At 33.7% G+C, this 7454-nt stretch overlaps 1 pseudogene; it reads right to left on the minus strand.

Moving 5' to 3' along the window:
* Window positions 1–3336: 3336 nt before the first annotated feature.
* Window positions 3337–6126, minus strand: LOC149172755 (L-ascorbate oxidase homolog; annotated as a pseudogene).
* Between the last annotated feature and the right edge of the window lie 1328 nt (window positions 6127–7454).

Below are 7454 nucleotides of genomic sequence, written 5' to 3' on the forward strand. Positions count from 1 at the left end.
CATAGAGTGAATAAGATGGTTGTATTATTTGAAGAGGCCTTCATTACATTGGGAAAACAATAATCAAAACCATAGCACCAAAAATGTCACAATTTTAGTCTCATAGAACATGACCTTATACCTTTGGAGACAATGAAATGTAGTTATAACATGTGAAAAACTTGATCAATTCAATTCTAGTACTTGTAATTCAAGTCTAGTACTTTTAATTTTTCAGATAGCACATGCTATGACATAGTTTCAAATAACACTTGTTGCATACTATGTTTGGTTCAATGCAGAAAATATGCAAATAAACAATATTGAAATTAGTGAGGTCCATGATGTTTGTTTCCTTCCCATGACTTTCAAGCCCACCTCACTAAATTTGTGACCCAACCAACTAGGAGAAACCTTTTTGACATCCTAGCCCTATGGAACCTCCACAAATTCCCTAACCCTCTTTGCCCAAGCCCTAATTACCACCCATAATGCTTTCAAAATGTGTTTGCAAACCATAAAGTTCCTATCACCTCTCTTACCATCGTTAGGTAACCCTTAGTATCCAAACTCTTTCAACTTTATTCCTCTCCTCTCTCCCCAAAACTTCAACAAACCCAAATATGAAAAAATTACCAGAGTTCCTTCTCGCCATCCTCTCCTTCCCCAAAATATTTATTCCCGATTAATGGTTCACCTACCCATTCGTTAAGTCCCTTAATTGACATTCTCTCTTCCCCCCCACAAAATAAGAAGAATTGATACATGATAAATAATTAAACAATTTTAGTTATTTAATCAAAGTGAAAGAGTCATGAGAGGGCCAACATTAATTTAATATTAAATTATTCATAAGGTTATACTTAAAAGCATAGTCAAGCTTAATCAATGTTAACTCTAATCATAAGCTTACTCATTAATCAATCATCTAACATAGAATACTAGCGTAGAATACTAGTGTATCCATGTGAGTTATGGGTATTTAGCTATCATATACATACCTTGTATTTATACGCCAATGAGTTTTTTTTTCCATTTAGTCCAATAGGTTCCTTTTTTAGAGAAACATATCAAGCACTAACATTTATTAATGACTTCTAAATATAAAAAGCTCCAAAGTGGAATGCTATTTGCTTATATTGGAATTGTAGTCCACTAGTTTTACCTACTAGGATTTGTAAAGGCACTTCAATAAATTTAATATATCAATTCAAATTACACAAGTGACACCATATAAAGGGAAAACATTAAATTGAGGTTGGTTATTATCATATTTCATTGAAAGTATACATTTGCTTTTTGGATAAGTCAGGAGAAAGAAATCTACTTTCACTATGGAAAAGGGGCAAATGATAAGTTACTTTTTTTGCAAGGAAATTCCAAATACATTATCACATTAGCTTAGTGGTTGTCATTTATTAATATATGTATGCAATTGAGTAATGGAAATGGCATCCAGATGAGAGACCATGAAATTAACAAACCTTGGATTTTATGTGAGATCTCTACCTTATACCATAATTTTCTTGGGAATTTCTCCTATGATATGGTGAAGCATGTATCCCAACATAGACTAAATTAGATTAACACCCAATTTTTCACTAGTATAGAAATTATATCTTGTACCAAATGGAAGTAGTCCATTGTCATGGCCCTCCATATCAACATTTTCTTCAATAAATATCTTAGGCCTAAAGGTAAATGGGCTCTTCCATATAGTTAGGTATTTTAAAATGGCTTGAATATTAGATCCTTTAGCTATATTATGGCAACCAATCATCAATATTTTATGTTTTTCTATGTAAAATCATTAGAGAAGTGGGTGAACATGCAAAAGGATTTTTTTTTGATATATTAGTGAATTATAGATGATGAAAATAAATGTCACTCATCATTATCTTATTTGTCTTGTGCTAAAAATATAAACATACCATTCCATAGGTGAATATATTAATAATATTCCCAAGAGGAACTATTACTGAAGATGATCCCAAAAAATAAGAACAACACCCTTTGTCAAAAGTACCTTCATCCCAACATGATCTCTCACACTACTATGAATTGTTGAATATATTTATTTTATTGGTACTTATAGATCTTACATCACCCTAAACATAATACATCCTCCTAACAATATTTTCACTCCTTACATATAAATCTTAATATTAAATATGCATTAACCTTTGCCATAATAGTAATGGATATAAAAAATGCAACAGGAAAAAATATAATTCTTCTAAATGAGATCCAATTGTAACTTGAACACCATTTATATATTTTGTACAATAAATAATTATTTTGTTTCAAACTCTTTTTCAAGTCGCCTAAATGTATTTTCATATAATTGTTCAATAATTTGTGTGTATTATGTTAATATTAAATATGCATTAACCTTCGCCATAATAGTCATGGATATAAAAGATTCAATTAGAAAAAATCTAATTCTTCTAAATGAAAACCAATTATAAATCTAACGCCCTTGATATATTTTCCATGCTCTAACACCCTTTATATATTTTTCATGTATAAAATTTGTTTTGTTTACAACTCTTTTTCAAGTGTCTAAATGTATTTTCCTATAATTTTTCAATAATTTGTGCACCACACAAAATTTTCCCATATCCCCATTGGATTTCCTATTCTTGCTGCTCGCTCAATTAATTCGGTAGAGAGAAGCCCATAACCAAAGGGAAAAAATGGATAGTAGTGTGGAGATTTCCAGGAGCCACAACAACTATTCAGCAGAGAGGAGACCATAACCAAAGGGAAAAAATGGAGAGCAGTGTGGAGATTTCCAGGAGCCACAGTAATTGTTGCCCCTCCTCACCACAACAATGCTAGTGGGGCCGTGGGATTTACTCTCAGCATCCATGGGGCGCAGAGTTTGGAACGAAGTGTTCATGCAAAAATACTAAAATCTCTGGTCTTGTGCATTCCTTTCTCTTCTTTTCTCTCTTCAAACATGTCAAACAACTAATTTTTTCAAAATGTATGGATCAATTACAGGACCAATATATCTAGTTGGCCTCCAAATCCATTAAAAACCTAGTTAGGGAAACCTGACCAACCACATTAATGTTTTTCAAATATAGGGTTTGTAGGGTTTGTGAATAAATGTACTTTGTTGAAGGATGTTACCACTTCCATAGCCAATTGGTAGGATTTAGGTATTAAGTGCTTGACTAGGATTTGTAAAATCTTAGCACTATTTATAGAAGGAAAATCCTCAAATTTTCTTGCTTGTTCTCCTTTAGACCTTGACTACACTTTGTAGTCTTGTACGTAGCTCCTCAACACATAATATCCCAAATACTTCTGAATTACCGTCTAATTGTAGTGTTTTCCACAGGAATTTGGTCATGGCCCTTTGTATTTTCTTCTCGGATTGTCAACGAAAGCAGAATATTCCACATTTAGCACAATTTTCGCCTTCTGAGAAGATAATGTAACGCTGGGACTATTAGGAATGCATCAGTGACAAACACTCCACTTATGTTGTAGTAATATGCAAGTTGCAATGGTTTTTTGGAACACACATAGGAAACACCCTTCACTACATAATGTTGTTTGTCGAAGATGGTGGGGTCTTACTTATAGAGGATTATTGTTCGAGTAATGTTGATTTTTCCGTAGTGGAAAGATCCTTGTGGAATTGGACGAGCTACACTGGCTATCAAGTTCCATATGTACAACATTAGCCATTTAAGATTTGAGAACTTGATTATATAGGATAGGTACAAACTCCTGGATATTTTAAAATTCAACTTTCTTTAGCCGAGATTCTTTGGGGCTTCCTCCTTCTTGAACCTAACTTAAACAATATAGTCTAGAACATGCTTCGTGAGAATTGAACCCGGATAAATGAGATGGAAAGCCACAATCCCAACCACTCAAACCCAAAAACCATTCACCATTATTTGAAATTTATTTTTAATAAATATCTCCAATCTCTATGATGATCTTTTATCTATATTTTCTGGTAATCATAAAACATTATCAATCATACAGATATACATTTATCTATCTATTTCTAAAATCTATGATATTATCTCACACATAAATTATGCTAAAACCAAAGTAATCAGGGCAACAACCAAACCTGATGGTTCTGGCCTGGTTCATAGACCAATCAATCTTAGTTGTTGGACCCCCTGGAATTGGTCCAGAAACCTGCTTCTAGGAATTGTTGTAGCAGAAAATGCCAGTTTTAAAAATAACATGACTTTTGAAACGAGTAGATGCAACAATGTAATAGTCCTGAGGTGGCTGATCCGCAGTGACCAGAACAGAGTAAGACTGGCCAACATGAATGTCAACAGAATCATAGACATTTTGAACAGTGTGAGATCCTTCTACCTCCACAAGCTTCAATATGCGACCCTGAATCCTGAAGTTCAAAGATGATGACAATCCCACATTTGAAATTCGAAGGTTGTATGTTTTCCCTACAGATTAACAGATGGGTCATTTTAGATACATATCAAGAGAAGAAGAAATGGATTCAAAATCCATCAGACAAAATCTAAATAAACCGGATCTTGTGAATCGTTGAAAGGTTAGAAACACCTGTACTAAATCTACCAAACTGCCTTATAATAGAGATTAGCGATAAGTACCCTATTCCACTGTAATTTCTATTCAATTTGGCAGCCCATGACCATGATTTTGAATAGAATCAAGATTACCAATAGATCTTCCCTCTTCAAGTGTTCTTCTAAGGATCTACCCAAAGATAGAATATGGTCAGATTGATGCATTGTAAGAGAACATTCTAGTGGACAGGCTGAAGTTGAACATACCCATTCTCTTTAATTTCAAGAGATATACATGTTTCAAGGATGGATTAATAACTTACTAAATCATTGGTTTTGTACCAGTCACCTATAAGCAGAGTGATATCACCATCAGGGGGAGGGAACGGAACAGGGATTAGGGCCCTACTAGCTACATTTAGTCGTCCAAATCCCCCTGCAGCTTTCTGAAAATACAATGATGGAAATTAATAGTAGCTACCTATCTAGAACTTCACTTGGAACTTGTACATAAATTTTTCCCCTGGTATGGGGCAGTTTGTGCCATGTACTCCATCCTGCCACAAATTTCTCCATTGCTTGGATCCCACTCCTGTACCAAAACTTGTTTAAATACCTCAATGAAATATTATAGATCACCAAAGATATCCATGAATCTCAATTGGCCAATTCACAAAGATATAACCCAATGAATTTACGAAGTTAATAAGAAAGCTTGATCTAGGTTGTTAAGTACATTCACAAAGATGTTATGATTGGTGACATTGCCAATCTGGGGGCCATGAAATTTTCCATTTATTAAAATCCCCTGCAACAATAACAGAATGTGTCTCAGAAAAATCTTGGAAAATCATATGTGAGCTACAACTACTGGTATTGAAACATGCCTGAGATTTTTTAGAATTGTACCTAATGTGGAATACCAAGAGGTTGTATTGTGCCCCATGGAATGTTCCATGTAAAATACCTATATTGATCTTCAGCTAGAGAATAACCAAAAAAATCCATGATGAAAAACAACCTCAAGGAATCCATTGAATTCTTCTTGAATATCTTTCGCCCTTTTTCTAGGTCTTGTTTTATATGTTTACTGGTTTCCAGAAAGATGGGCTTCTTCACCAATGGTTTCATTTACTCTTCAGATTAAGAAATTGGCTTCTTCAGAAAATCTGTTGCATTCTCACATATATTAGAGAAAACAACAGCCAAACAATAGAGATATTGCAATGCACAATAGTTATAACAAAATAAATTCTAATTAAACCGAATGGATCAAGAGTCCACATTCCATAAAATTGGACTAAGATAGTAGAAGAAATCAATACCTTACTCCAACTTTGTTGTTAACAACCCAACACAAGTCAGGCCTTAAAATTACACACCAAATGCACAAGTTGTTGGGCATCTCTTTACTCCATTCTACCTTTGGCCTGTAATTTTTTTACTATCAAAAATGTACCTGTGATTGTGTTTGTCGTTTTATTGATCTACAAGCATGGGAGAGTTAAGATGACAAAGAGGGTAAACCTGAAGGACTTATTATTTTCCTCCTCTCAGCCTCTTCCAGTGATGTAAATAAACAATGTATCATAAGCACTTTCTCTGAGGATATCATGTAAATTTTAACATAAAAGTGCCCATGAAATTTTCACGTACTTTTTGTGTCATAATATGTGAACCAATAAAAATCTTTTAAATTTAAAAATAGGTACATGTAATTATTTTGGAGGGAAAAGAATAAAAACCTCCTTATTGGCATGGGATCTCCTTTTATCTCATAAAAATGGGAGGCCTTCCCTTTTCCTTTAGGTTATTCCTTCTCTAACGTTGCAGATTCAAGTTGCAAAGTTTTTTTAACATTGGTTTACAGAAGACTACCATATTCTATCCAAAGCTAATCTTTCCATGTTTCTATGATCTTTGTTGCAAAGCTATACCATACTAGTATTGATAGTTTGATTGGGTATATTAAGACTTTAACTATATTCACATTTTATGTTAATCTTTACATCTAAATCCTTTTCCTTGTAGAACACTTTGTGAAACACAATTCATGCCTTTTCATAAGCTATTGTTAGGCCAACAACCAAATTGTACTAGTGTGAGAGTTCTTACATTTCTGTTTTAGATTTTGGTAATTGCTTTTCTAGTTTAAATATGTGTAACTTCTTGAAAGGCTTTGAAGGATGGAGTAAGTAATTGTTTAGTCAACATATACTTATTTGAATGTGTACCTCTAATGTTCATGCACATCTGCATATGTACTAGAGGCATGCAAGTACAATTTAAAGGAACCCAAAATATTATGATGTGCTTTACAATTGGGCTTTGGTTCTGCAGGTATTTACAAAACGTTTAAATGAATGGTTAAAAGTCTTTTTCTAATCGTAGATCTTTATTATGGTAAAATTATCAATGAATGGATGACTAACACTAATAGGTCAGAGGTGAGAGGGTGCATCTTGTTAGAACTTATCAAACTGATAATATAGACAGGCTTATGATTTTGACCTTTTTGGGATACATAAACCCTCTGATTGTTAAAATACTTCCTTTTGAGGTGAGGAATTTGTCAGAGGAATATGTCTAAATTTTTTTTGCATATTGTTGGGTTGTGTTATATTTTGGACCCTATATTAGGTTCGGCGAACCCACCTATGATTTTCGGTCCATGGTTTTGGACGCGATGGTTTTTGGCCCATGGTATTGGATCCTTCAGCGTGTATAAATATGTATTGTAAAATTGAAAGGAACATAATGAAAAATCAAGCTGGTAGTCTCGGTTTTGGGATCAATTGGGAAAATCTCTGTGTATATGTGTTTTATGTGTTATGCTCTCACATTGTTTATTTTTCTATGTTTTAGAATTCATATATAGGTAACTTCTGTACGGGGTTAAAACCTACATTTGGTATCAGAGTAGTTTTGGCTTCAAGGGGACGC

This window comes from Pinus tabuliformis, chromosome 4_2 (assembly GCF_031772625.1).
Source record: "Pinus tabuliformis cultivar Carrire ecotype Pingquan chromosome 4_2, CPIR1, whole genome shotgun sequence".
Taxonomy (NCBI): domain Eukaryota; kingdom Viridiplantae; phylum Streptophyta; class Pinopsida; order Pinales; family Pinaceae; genus Pinus; species Pinus tabuliformis.